Source organism: Acromyrmex echinatior, chromosome 1 (genome assembly GCF_024713525.1).
Source record: "Acromyrmex echinatior isolate Ae372 chromosome 1, ASM2471352v2, whole genome shotgun sequence".
NCBI classification, from domain to species: domain Eukaryota; kingdom Metazoa; phylum Arthropoda; class Insecta; order Hymenoptera; family Formicidae; genus Acromyrmex; species Acromyrmex echinatior.
Window position 1 is genome coordinate 22,829,542 of NC_141852.1, and position 14,801 is coordinate 22,844,342.

The 14,801-nt window shown below is 25.5% G+C and overlaps 1 protein-coding gene across 2 annotated transcripts in view; it reads right to left on the reverse strand.

The window, feature by feature from the left end:
* The window catches only part of Tk (tachykinin), a 64,430-nt gene extending 53,424 nt beyond the window's left edge, over positions 1-11,006 (reverse strand). Inside the window, exon 1 of one of the 2 annotated variants that reach the window (XM_011055860.2) lies at positions 10,776-11,006. The gene's annotated coding sequence lies outside the window, so the exon portion shown is untranslated. The remainder of the gene's footprint in view (positions 1-10,775) is intronic. The other variant, XM_011055861.2, reaches the window with a different exon arrangement.
* Positions 11,007-14,801: the final 3,795 nt, after the last annotated feature.

Below are 14,801 nucleotides of genomic sequence, written 5' to 3' on the forward strand. Positions count from 1 at the left end.
CAAGTCTAAACTATGAACGCGCTAGCTGTAACATGTAGTATTTACGCAAAATAAGCGGATACCGCGATATATCCAAACAATATAAATGGATTTAACTTTGACATTTATTGATATTTTGCATTCTGCCGTTTTGCGGTTAAATGTGATATATCTATAGAGAAGTAATCTCTTGGGCACGCATGTGGAAATAGCAATTTACAAATTTGCCTGTTGGTAACAAAATTTTTTTTTTTCGTTTTTTGTAATTTAATTAAACTCAAATTCTCTATACGAAAATTAGATTAAAGGATACATGGAAATCAACGCTAATCCACGAGTATAGGATAGATTATTTTACAACACTTATAACAAATTTTCCCTACACTTTCATGTCGATTTGAGCGGTGAATAATACAAATGATATTTGTTTTTTAATAAAAGACACTTTAATTTATTGCTCAATTTTCAAATATTCAATTGTTCAATTATATTATAGAATAACATTTGTTAAAATTATTAAAGATAATCAAATGTCCCAATAAAAGACAATTCGTGCTCTTCGATAAAAACTAACAAATAGTTTTTTGTAAAAAAAATTATAATCCCAAATTGTTAATTAAATATATTAAAATTTTCTTGTTCCACAATATTATATAATACAGCACTTTCTTTACACAAATCAAATATGAAACAAAAACTAATAAATTAAAGAATCGATTTGCAACATTACAAAGATTTGAAATAAAAGGCATATGCAAATATTGCAAATATAATATATGATGCAAATATTCGACGTTTGCATATTATAGGCATAAATTATAAATTTTGTACGGAAATTTCAGCGGAACTTTCGTTAAAGATTAAATAATGTAACATACAAACTCGGTCAGTGATAGAAGCAACTTCATTGTTCCTGAAATTCAACTAATTAATAAAACATTGCGTTAACATCTAAAATATAAAACTTATTATTAAATTTAAAAAAAAGATGTATTACATTTAATTAGAATATTAAAATTCAAGTAATGTAATTAATGATGAAAAACATATGAATTTAATTATAATTTTTCTTAATATTTAAATTATACGGTCTAGAATATCTTGGAAATATTAAGTATATTGCATAAATAATAACGAAATTTATGATTATTCTGATTTGCTAATTTCGTCAATGATAAGATAATAGAATGATGTAATCAAATGATAGGATCGTATATGAAAAAGACAAGTTACTCATCGAATAACTTAATGTGTAGTAATTTGTTTTTTGTCATCAGATTATATAAGTATGATATATAGATATATATAACAAAAAAATGTATAGTATAGTTAATACCCGTAATATAGTTAATAGTATAATTAATTCGAGTATAGTTAATACCCACATATTTTGCTTATATTCATCAATGACATACATATAAGACACATTAATTTTAAATTACAAAGAATATAAAAAATATTAATAAACGTACTTGTAACTTCTGAAATTTCGTTACAAATGATTTAAAATAATTTTAATAATGAAGACATAGCAGGCGATTGACACTAAGCACGTATTAAATCAATATTTATAAACAAATTCATTACTAGATAACATAAAATTAAAAAATATAGTATAATAATATATTATAGTATAATATAGTATAATAGTTTGTTTCATGAATAATAACTGCTATACAAAATTAATAATTTACATAACAAAGACATAATATATATAGTATAAATATTATTTGTAATAATTTTAATATTCCCTATTTGCCGCTGCCAGATTTAATCTCTGCCATTGGATTACATATTATCAATTTCGATATTCAAAATACAAAAAATAAATTTGTGTTGCAGACATCTTTCAATCAGAAAGTTTTTGTTTAAACTATTTGTACATACGAATCAAAAACTAAGAAAAATATAAAAATTCGAAAGAGAATTATAAATTAAAAAGAAAAGTATTTTTTTTTTAAATTAAAACAGATAACTCATTTTTGTATTTTCTTAATTTTTTTTTAATTTAAATCTTTAAAATTTGCATTTAAATAGACCATTTATCCATTTTTAATCAGATAAATATATAGAAAAGTAAATAGAAACATGTGCTCATTCTTTCACTCATATATATGTATACACATAACATATACATAATAATATCGGTTTAATTAATACAAGAGAAAGCTTTTATATCAATATTTTAAAATATATTTAAAAAATTTTATTTTTTATGTATTTTAGCAGAGTTAATTACATCTTTCTAATTAACGATAACGTATATATGCATAAGCCCGGAAAAATTGGAATAGATTTCTGCTTCAAGTAATCATTTAAATCAAGGCTGGGATTTAGTTGCACATTTCGACCGATTTTCAGCTTGGTTTCTTACTTCACTAACCTGCACATAGTTTAAATGCCGATCGGCAGGAATCAAGCAAAAATCGACCAAAATATGCAACTATAAATCCCAGCTCTGACTTAAATTATTGTAATGCTAGTTTTAGCTAGATTTTTGTCTGCAAAATTGCTAAAAACAATGAAAATAGATTTACATATTGTTAAATACCTGATTGAAATGTTGTATAAATTCACGCGTATGTACGCGTAATTCTCGTTCTCATGACATATCGTTTCGATTTTCTCCACAATTTCGAAAACCGCGAAAGTGAACCTTTTAAAGTGAACAAGATTTCGAAATATCATTTTCGAAAAGTTTAATCGGATGACAGAACATTATAATGCGCTTGGAAGTGCAAACCTATTTTCATGCCATTGTTCGAAATACACAAATCTGCGGTTGAGTATTCCTGAACATACCAAAATGAAGTACTCAAATGATCAATGATTATCATTAATAATTTGCTATTTAAAATCTAAAACTAAATATACATTGTAAACTATTATACTATATCGATAGAAAGAGAGACAGAGAAAGAGAGGAGAAAGAGAGAGAGAGAGAGAGAGAGAGAGAGAGAGAGAGAAAGAGAAAGAGATCAAATATGTGATTTTTAGCTTGAAATTGAAATGTGTCGGTATTCATGCCCATTACCATTCCTATTTCTTACTTCATTACTTCCTTACTTCATTACTCCATTACTCCTATTATTTTATTACTTCCTTACTTCTTACTTCATTGCTGTTTTGTCGTAGCGCGCGATGCTCGATCTCATGGATGACACTAGTCGAAATCGTTAAAAGTTTTTGATCTGTATCTTTCACTATGTTTAAAAGTATTCTGTTACTAATATTATAAGATATTATTATAAGATGTTATTTATAATATATTTAACTATAAAAATATTAATAACAGAACTTTTAAACATAGTGAAAAATACAGATTAAAAATTTTTAACGATTTCAAACTAATGTCCCTGAGATCAAGCTTTGCACGTTATAACAAAACAGCAATTAAGTAAGGAGTAGGAACCGTAATACCAACATTTCGAGTTCAAGTAAAAAAACACCGACCTTGGACAGATCTGGATAGTTAATCAATGTCGATATCCTATGAAATAGTTTATACTATGATATTTATAGTTATAAAAATAAAAAGACAAATGCACACAAAAACATGTCCATACTCTTAATTTTTCATTTGCTTTCAAAGCATAGAAAGACGTTATTCAAATTTCACTACTTATAAAACTTATAAAAGTATATTTAACATAATTGACTATTTAACTAATCACAATTTTAGTTAGGTTTTATGCATGTATCCTGATGAGAATAATTAATTCTGTCATGAATAAGAGTTCCGGAAATTGAGGCTATAATTCGCTATTTCCTTGCATTCCTTTCCTTATTCTTATCGTTCCCTAAATTGTAATCTCTTCCGTAACTTACTCTCAAAACTCATTCAATCGTCTTTCCGTGTCTCTCATTTTCTATGCAAATACAATAAAAAAAAAAGATATATATTATATATTAGAATCATTATTAACTTCTTTGTCAAACATGCTCCTAATAAGATGTTAATTGAATTATGTCTTATATTTTATTTTAAATAGATTATTTATGGCAATAATTCAGACAAGAAAGAAAAAAACAAAGAAGAAGTGAAGATAAAAAAATAAAAATGCAATTACAAAAAAGATAAGAGCATATTAGCAATTAATAAATTTTGTAAAAATACTAAAAAACTAAATAAAATTTTATAGATTCCAGTATGATATTTGTATGCAAGTATAAAAAACATTAAACATCATTATAAAATAATTTTGATGAAGTTTAATGTTTTTTATAGTTATTTTATAAGATTGCAAAATAAAGAGAATGTGTTAATGGATCATAAACCTTGATTTCTCATCTGAATTACGATCAAACTGAAAATAATATTTGCTAATTTATTCTCATAAATATTAAAATTTCAATAGCGTTTTGGTTGATTACAGTTTGACATTGTTTTAATAAATTTATTTTACAAATAACAAATTGGATAATTGAAAGGATTAATCATTAAAGAATGTCATAGCAAATACTGAAAAAAATTCTATGCAAAATCTTTTATATTAAAAGATCAATATATTATATATAAGCTGTCTCACGTAGCTGTTACGATTGTTCCGTCCTTTTCAATGATCTGACAAAAATTATTTTGAATAAAAGTTAATCGATTTTCAATTAGCTGCAAATTGCAATATATAAAAAATTTGAAAAAAATTTTTTTTAGATAAAAAGTCGAGATCACCTTAATTTTTTTTAATGGCCGTGTTTTTGACTTCATAATATTGTCTGATATCAAGACGAATTCAATTACCTACTATACTATAATCTTTAGATGACTTTAAATTTACACATGTAGAATCAATGAACTTGACTTTTCTAAAAAAAATTTTTTTGCAAATTTTTAACATTGCAATGTGTAGCCGATTGAAAAAACTAATTAATTTTTATTCCAAACAATATTTTTGTCAGATCATCAGAAATGCAGAAAAAATACTGATCACAATTACGTGGGATACCCTGTATATTATGCAGCACATACCTACATATATTATATTATACAGGCTGAGTCATTTTAAGGGACGTATTGATTTTTCTCCAGAACTAAGGTTCGTATGTAAAAAATGTTTTACATAAAAGATGATTCATCTCATTATTCTGTTCATAAAAGTGTTAAAATACAATTACCAAAAAATTAATAATTTACGAGATATTTAATATTACATGTTAATATGTGTCCAAAATAAAATATAAAATGTCTTGTAAACTATTGATTTCTTTATATTTTTATATATTCTTAATACTTTTACATGCAGAATATAATTATAGGAATTATATTATGTAAAAGAAATCATATAATTCCATTTAAAAAAGTAAAAGTAACCTCCATATGACCTTGATATGACATCCAAGGTTAAATCAATGGCATCATTTTATGCTCCCCTTGAAGTCATAAAACTTTTGTACGAAATATTTTTCAATACAAGCTTTGATTTTCGAGAAAAATCAATCGCTAAAACTGACCTATCTTGTATATAAAAATCAGTATGTGTGTGTGTGTGTGTGTGTGTGTGTGTGTATATATATATATATATTTTATCTAAGTATAAAACTCCTATATTTCTCGGAAAGAATCAATATAATAAATCATAATTTTAATTTGCTTATAATTTTTACTTTAAAAATAAAGTATTTTAAATATTACATAAAAATAATTGTGTCAAATATTTGCTATATTAAATATTTGAAAAAATATGAAAATGTTATCGTTAAATACTATTTCTTAATAAGTCATGATTACAGTAATATTTGCAGATTACATAAATCGCAGACGTGATTGGCTGTAAGGAAATATGCGCATATGCGCATTGCAAGAATTATCGCAAGAGATTACATTATATAAAACTTGCTAATTGCTTTCTCGATTTCTGCACACTCAGGCATATCTCTTGCTTGAGTAAATTATATACACAATCACTGTCAATCTAAACTCGTGAAATGGCCTCTAGCTAGAGACCATGTAGTTTCAACAACATATGTGTTTAAATAAATCATAAAACTACCAAACTAATTATGCCATCAACAATTAGAAACTAACTTTTGCCCAGCATATATTCTAGAATACAAATAATATCATAATAATGTTTTATTTATTCCTTTTTGGATAATTTTATTAGCTATATTAAATAAGAGAAAATAGTAAAATTCATTCAAATATATAAAAGAACATTACATTTCTCTTATCTCTTTAATTGCGGTAAAGATGCATTTAATAAAAAAAAAATCAATCATTACATAATCATGATGTAAATAAAGGCATGCTAATTTACTTTAAAATATTTTTCTTTCTCAAAGAATCGGACATCAAAGAATCTTGTCGCTCCAATAGTAAAAATGGAATAACAAATGTTCTGTGTGTTTAAAAGAATTCTCACAAACTTTCAGACAGGAACTTCACCAAGTGAAAATTTTTCATGAGGAAATATCGTAGCTTGTATATGTGAGACTAGCGAAAGAAGTTTATTCACCGATATGTTTGAATCGATAAAAACATAAGAAATAGTTCGCTGGAACGGACAAGTATGAACAAATTTAAAAGTTGCTCTACGTCCCCGAACACGCTCCCACTCGATAGAAACTTTAGCGTTTATACCGACTCATGTCCCATAGAGTCCGATAAATATAATACAATGTTCATCCCCTTGGAGCACATCAGCTTATTATAGCGGATGACTCCGTTTCACGCTAACGAGCGACAGTAGCAAAGTTGGTACAGTGAAATATTCCTCATCGGCGTTAGTATAAGCCGCATTTGAAGCGGCCGCGCGGGAATAGGTATCGCAGTCGTAAAGCATCAGGAATTAAGACTGTCTCTGAGCGAGATTGTAACCCATTCTCCGAACAAAGTCACATCCTGACTAACATTTCTCAAAATTGCTTTCGATCGCCCTTCTCGTGACCTATCCCCTACTCGTGTCGTATAGAAAATAGAATTGGTATGCATCTTACAATTCAGTACTCTTTTCACATATTTATTTTCTTCTTCTGTACAAATGAAGGAATTGTGATTCTGCGGAAAAATATTGTTTTATCTACGAAATGCAGCAAACATGAGAAACGAACAATTTTTAGAGTAGCTTCTCGTAATTTTTGGCATTAAATTGGATTTGTGAATTTCGTATATATAAACATATTTTAAATATTAATAATTAAAAAGTATAAGTAATAAATATATTGCAGATCATTAGATAAATACAAGCTTCTAAAAAAATAAATCTTGGAGATTAATTTAAAAAATGTTTTCTGTAAATAAATATTTTTCTTGCGAAATACAAAAAACGCAAATCTCTAAGAAAAATACCAATATCAAAAACGTGTTATTATTTTTTTGCCATTCAAACGTTTTACGTTAATTAAAAAAATATATTAAAATGTTACACAATAGTTGCACCAGCTCGAAAGGCAGAAAATAATATGTCAATAAGCAAGAACTCAAAAAACAAAAAATAAATGTTAGATATTAAATAAAAATGTTTAATACATTAATTTTGTATATATTATATTTTTAACCAATATCAGCATCTGCTTTTTTTCTATTTATCTTTTTTATATGTAAAATATCATTAAAAACTAATAAAAAATAATATATTTAATAGATTTTAATTTAATATTTAATATTTAATAGTTATTAATATTTTTATAATTAAAATATTGTTAGATTAAAGATTATCAATATACGAATAATACTTATTTATAGAAATAAGAAATTAAAAGATTTCTACTTATCAAAACAAAATAAAGACAATGTAAACTATGTGAATGTTGATGAAATTACAGCGCAATAAGTGAAGCATAATTTAACAATATACAAACAATATTTTAATTTACGTTACTTGACTCAATCAAGTTCTTAAAAGTTTCAACTTAATTTTGAAACCATCCTTAAAAGTATTAATAAATTAGAGTCTCTTATTTTGAACACACGAAGGATGAACCACTTTTAAATTGTCAAATTCAAAAGTTGCATTGTACACTTCTCAATTAAGTAGCAAGAAGACGTCAAATTTCATAACATCTTAATGATGTTTTTAACATCAATGAGACATTATTAAAACGTCATCTTGCTACTTAGATCGTAATTCACTTATTAAAAAGTAAAAACGATACAACCGTTCATTGAGCTCAGAGAGCTGTTGCATCTGATTAGCATATTCCGTTAGATCCAAAAATATACGCTAAACAAATGCAAAAACTCACTGAGTACTTAATAAGCGATTGTAGTATTAAACGTATTTATTGTTATCGCTAATTGCTCGAAATTGAATCAAAATTCGAACTTGATCGATCCAAGTAATATTAATTAGAATATGTTTTACATTGCGTTCTATTCATTATAGACTATATTCTTATTAGATCTTAGTCTGTATTTTATTTATAAAAAAAAAGATAACTTGAATTAATCTTATCAATATGTACGACAGAATTATTTTTAAAGAAATTGTATAATAAGATATTTTTTCATTATTTTTATATTTTTAATTAGGATTAATTAAAATATTAATTTTAATTTTTATATAGGAAACAAAATGTTTATCGTAGCGCTATAAAATAGCGTTCAAAATTTGAATTATAACTTACACAAAATTAAATAAAAATAAACAAAATTTAAATTTAAAAAACAAGTTTTGACACTTAAAATCTTTATTTTCGAAAGGTCATTATATTTTTTGAGTTCCTGTGAGTTTAATAACTTTTACACACAAAATTAATTTTTTTGTAATGTTCTTAAGAACATTTTTATTAATGAGTTATTATAAATTAAATAAAAGGGGTATTTTTAATTTTGATCGTTCATAACCGCAATTCAAAAAACAGATTCTGAAACTTTACTGTATCGAATAATTAATTGCAACATTTTTTCAGGCCCACCCTATATATTATATATATATATATGATAGATATAAGAAAATCATGTTAGAACTAAATTGATTTCGCGTTACTATTATAATACTATGATATAAATTAAACATTATCAGTTATTAAAAGTGAACTAACTCAACATCATAAAAAATCGTCAATATTATTACAAATCGAAAAAAATGATTTTTTAAAGATTATGAGACAAAAATGATATTTTTAAAGAATATATTGTGCTTACTTATATTATTTAATTAATCAATAATTTTTTACAAAGTTAAGAAACAGATTTCCTATTTTTTTGGAAAATTTAATTTTTATAGTTACGTCGCTTTTAAAGTAAGAAAGCAATATATTGTTATCACATATTATATTTTTATTACACATTAATATTTACTTAAATACATAATAAAGAAACTTACGCACTTTGAGCTTTTATGCGTATCTTTCAAATAAAGCACTCAAACTCTTTAACTCACATAATAATTTTGTTATTAATATAATGCTTCTAAATTTACGTTATTTGCACGTTTCATAACATGTATTAATAAATCATAATTAAATCGTAAAGTTGACTTCAATATGAAATAATGCTTTCAGCCAGTTAAAAAAAAAATGAAAATCTGTTTCTCTCATATAAGACTACATATTATATTGGAAGCCTGTTGCTTCTATGATATAATCGAACATTGACACGGAACTCGACCCTTGTCTACAAGCTAAACGACTGATGTTGGATTAAATTTGCACAAAGTTAAGAAGAGATAATAGATTCTTGTTACAATAAAGTATAGTTTGTACATATGTATAACTTGAAAACAAAAGATTGCAATTTATTCTCCACAAAAATAATTCAAATAGTACTTATAATAATATCAATGATTTCTACCGAGCCAATACGAACTATTACTTTAGCTAAAACAATGTTACGATATTTTTATCTTTTCGTAAAAAGATATAAAAAATATTTTAAAAATTAAGATCTTTAGTAGAAAAGATGCTTAAATATTTCTCTTATAACGCCTTAAGCAAATCTAAGCATTAAGATGTTGTGCTAGAAGACTACAGTTATATATTCTACTTGTGTAAGTTTCAAAAGTTGTTCTGATAAAATCCTTTGCATATAACTTATCTATCTTGCACTACTTAATTTTTTATTAATTTTATTATTTTTCTCCTTTTCCGATTTTCTTTAAAAAAGTTAATTTACATAGTAGATAATTAACTTTTTGTGATAGTTTCCTGTCTTAATAAACGTACATTTTGTAAAATTTATTACGTAGTAGCCAAAATATACACAACGGACAAAATCTACGAAAAGTAATGAAATTAAGGATCTTCTAAGAAAGTTAATATTAAATCCATCGACTATGAGACTATATATGAGAATATTCATTCACTTGACTGTATTTTACGAAACGTTTACTCTATTAGAATTTATTCAATATATGAAAATCTTTATCTCTGTAAGATTTTAAATTAATTCTGTTTAACGGAAATCAAAATCTGAAGGTTTTTATAATTCAGAAAATATAATTTCTTGTAATAAGAATAATTGCAGCTAAGCATAAGCATAAATAATTTAAAATTTTCTACGTATTTGTAATACAAAAGTAAACTTTTATTTGAAATAATTTTTATTTGAACAACTTCTATCTTTTTTTGAAAAGACATTTTTATTAATTTTATCTGTTTTTTCTAAAATATAAATTTCATTGATTTTATATGTGTATTATTTAAACTATTGTAACAGAAAGCACAATTTTTATATTTTTCTTCGGACTTTCTAAAAAAGTAATAAATTGAAAATCAAAATTTATGGAACAAAATTTATAAAAGAGATAAAGAGATATGTTAGTAATTGACTAATTTTAGTCATATTTTTTCAGAAATATTAGAATAATATCACTTAAGAAATATGTCCGTAAAATAAAAAAATTAAAACCACTCACCTTTTAGAAGTAAGATTGGAAGCGTTAAAAGATACGGTGATGTATGAGATCTCAGAAGAGTAAGCTTGACAATCAAAGTTCGATAATCCTCAGAATCCCAAGATGAGACCTACTCGATGTGGCGAATACCAGTCAACTGACTGAAACTAAAGCTCCGCGTGCTTGAAGTTACACGTAACGCCAGCGGCGCGGTGACGTCATGGGGCACAGAGACCAATCAGAGGACTGAGCTTGCGCCCCAAACAGGGATAGAACGGCCCCCACCGATCGGTTTAAGGGGAGCTTGCACCTGGACATGAACGGCGATTCGAACGACAATCGCCTGTTCTCCTTTTCTGCGCACAATCCCCCTTCCACCTTTTTGCATTTCCTCAACCGCATACTTCGCCTACGTGAAAAATGTTCAACCGTGACGTCGATGACGTGTCCTCGCTGGTGAATGGGCAGGTGGTATAAAACCGACCGCCGTTATTAAACGGATGGCACGATATCGTGTTCAATATGATGAGTTTACTTACTTCGCTGACCAACCCTGACCTCGTAGTTTACGCCTCAATTAGTGATTATCACCTTAACTTATCTTACAAAAAAGTATGGTTCAATCACTCGTTATTCTTTTGCAATTTAAACGAACGTGAAATAAAGATACATTTTGTATTTTCATTTTATATAATAAATTTCAATTAATATATATATTTAAAGCAATCGATTTATAAAAACATAATTTTATCCGAGAAAATATGTTATATATATGGGCATATGTTTTATATATTAGGTATTGGAATTAATTCGTAGCGTTTTACAAGTGATGGGAAGTACTTTCATTAATGTATTTTTTAATGCTCATGTGAAATAAATAACATTCTTTCATTAAAAAACGCTACGAATTAATTCCAACACCTAATATAATTATATATAATTTTGTATAATTCTATATAAATATATATAAAACATTTTTTCTCAGGTATACTTGTGTACTTCTTTCTTTCATATTTTCATATAAATTATTTGTCTTTTATAAGCCGAACAAAAAAAGAATAAAATAACATTTTTCATCTTTTTTGAATTGATACCTTCAGTATTAGCAACAGGAGAATTTTATTTGATCAGAAAGAGCTTATAAATTAATAATTTTGACTTCCAACTTTTCGCAAATTTATACTTTTAGAAATAAGAATAAGTACTTGAATACAGTACTATCTTCTTATGCTTATAGCAATTTAAAAATATATCGAAAAGCAGTAGGCATAAAATATAAGAAGACATCGTATAAAACGCGGCATAAAAACATAAGAAAACATATTTAGAATATACATATAATTTCACATTTCAATTTAATTAAAATTGAGAGAATAGATGTTATCATTAGGCAACCAAAAAATAAAACATCCCGTTTGAAATACAGTTTTAAATAAAAACATACATTTTTTTAAAATCCCTTTTTAAGCGCTTACAATATGTCCCATGAAATTGAAAAAAATGCTTTTAAAAAAGAAAATATGCTCTTAAAGAATTACCTCTCATTTAAAAATATTTTGTTAATACAATTTTTTAATACAGTTTTTATACAATTGAGCGATAATTACAATATACTGATTAATTTTATATTTTTTTAATATTAAAATTTAATTAAATTACCTATAATAATAAAATAAAATAATTTTAATAAAAATTGTTTATTTCATATCTTTAGTTTTATATTTATTAATTAATCTCATGGTGTTTAAAAACAAAAAGATAAAATTAAATAAATATACATTTAAAATTAAGCTAAAAATTTTAAATGTTTAAATATTGTAATTTATATTTTAATTACAATAAATGATAAACATTTTTTTTAAACAAAAAATTTGGCTCGTTCGATCGTAAAATATTTTTTATTTGTTGAAAAACGACTTAGTCAATAGAACTTACTAGATTAATTGTGTTAATTAAAATAGCAATATTTTCTGAATGTAATTGTATGCAATATTTTCTGTTGTAATTGTTTATAAGATTGTATAAGATTTTTCTAATCAAGGAAATTACTTCCAAAATAACAAAATATTATTTTTTTTGTGATAATATTGGTAATTTTTTCTTAATAATCGCTGCATTTTTATTTGTGCTGCAGCATTTTTATTTATAAATTATACTTGTTAAACATTTTGTTTTAAGTATTTTTGTTTACTATTATAGTAGAAAAAAACTAATTGCATAAATATAAATTACGATGTAAAATCAAAAAATAATTGAAATGTGTAAATATTGTGTATTGATGAAATATGCAAAAATATGAATTTATGAGTATTGTGTGCAAAAATATGCAATAACATGTAAAGCTTAAAATGCATAATTTCTTATTATTAAACAAATTTATATATATTTAATTTCTCTCTTAATCAAATAAAAATATGCTTTAGCATATTTTGATTAATCTAATATATATAAACAAACTTTTTGTCAAATATTATGCACGTATGAATAAAATACACAAAAATATTTACTTATGAGTGAAATATGCAAAAATATGTACTTAATGAGTAAAATATGTAAAAATGCTATAATATATACTCAAAATGTATAATTTCTTATGGAACAAATTTATGACTAATAATTAATTTTTTTATCAATCAATTTTTTAATCAATCAAAAAAATATGTTCTAGCTAGGAAAATTAAAAATATTTTTACATTTCCTAATCATATTTCAGATGACATATTCTCGAATGTGTCTACATAAGAAAAATTTCAATGTTATTAATACATATATAATTATGTATACAAGAATGATCATGATGTAACAGGATACATAATACAAATATTATAAAAAAAAATCACTTTAAAGGAGCACAGTTTTTATAGACTGCAAGCAGCAGTCATTATAATGTCCCTATAAAAGCCTACCGGCATCATTAAGTTTCGCAATCGTTCCAAAAACGCAAAATGCAATGTCTTATTTTCAACCGGAATACATTAAGAGCTGTGCAATTATTCTCGATATTATTGTCTGAAAAAATTTTGCTAGAAATGTTTATCAAAAAGATATGTCCAGAGATATGATCCAAGGAAATATATTCAGAGATCATATATTCAGAGAGATGTTCTCATTTTCACATATTAAATTTTGAATTATCAGACACCTTTTGATATGTAAATTAATCGCCAATTAAAACAAATAAACAAAGAAATGAGAATTAAACATTTCTTTTTAGTAATTATACGCTATCGAAATATATAACACATTGTGTAATGTTTCAATAATATTAGCCTGGAATCAGAATATATTGTTGGTGCGAAGACATAATTCTCGTCCGAGGAAATAGAAGTGATAACTAAATTAGAACCCCAAAGAGCGCTAATCATTTTCTATCTGTTATCTAGGAAGATGGCAATCTTTATGGAAATTCGAAGAATATACACTGGGATAAGCAAACTTTAGTGTTCTAAAACATTTATAGGAAAATTTAATAAACACATACATAAAGTATATTTACATTTATACAAAGTGCTTTGGCTTTTATTGATTTACTATTACTAGTTATTATAATATAAATAAAGCAGTATTATAACATCTATCTTACTTCAAAAGTGATATTTAAAGATAAAATCAATGTGTTATCATATTATTTAAGTTTTAACACTTTTAACAGCATTTTCTGAATAAAGAAAAAAGCATTTATTTAATCAAATGTATTATATGTTCTATATCAAAGAGATTAACAAGATTTTCACAATTTATTATATAAGCAATTACAGCATATCTCTTCGTCCAACTCATTCTCCGAAGGTGACCGCGAAGAGAAGTAAAAACTCGTAATATAAAGTACGATTGCCGCCCGAGAAGTAAGTCATCGTTATCATTCGTGGAAGCAGATTATATCGAGTCCAGCGGAGGGAGCGAAGCTTCGGATATCGCGTATAACACAATCCGTTAAATACAATTGTTCTTTATTTTATTATTACTTGGTGTGTGATTCTTGCAGCCTATCTCTCTTGCCCTCCGACAATTTTCCCACCTTTGACGATCATCCCTGCCGTCGCAGGT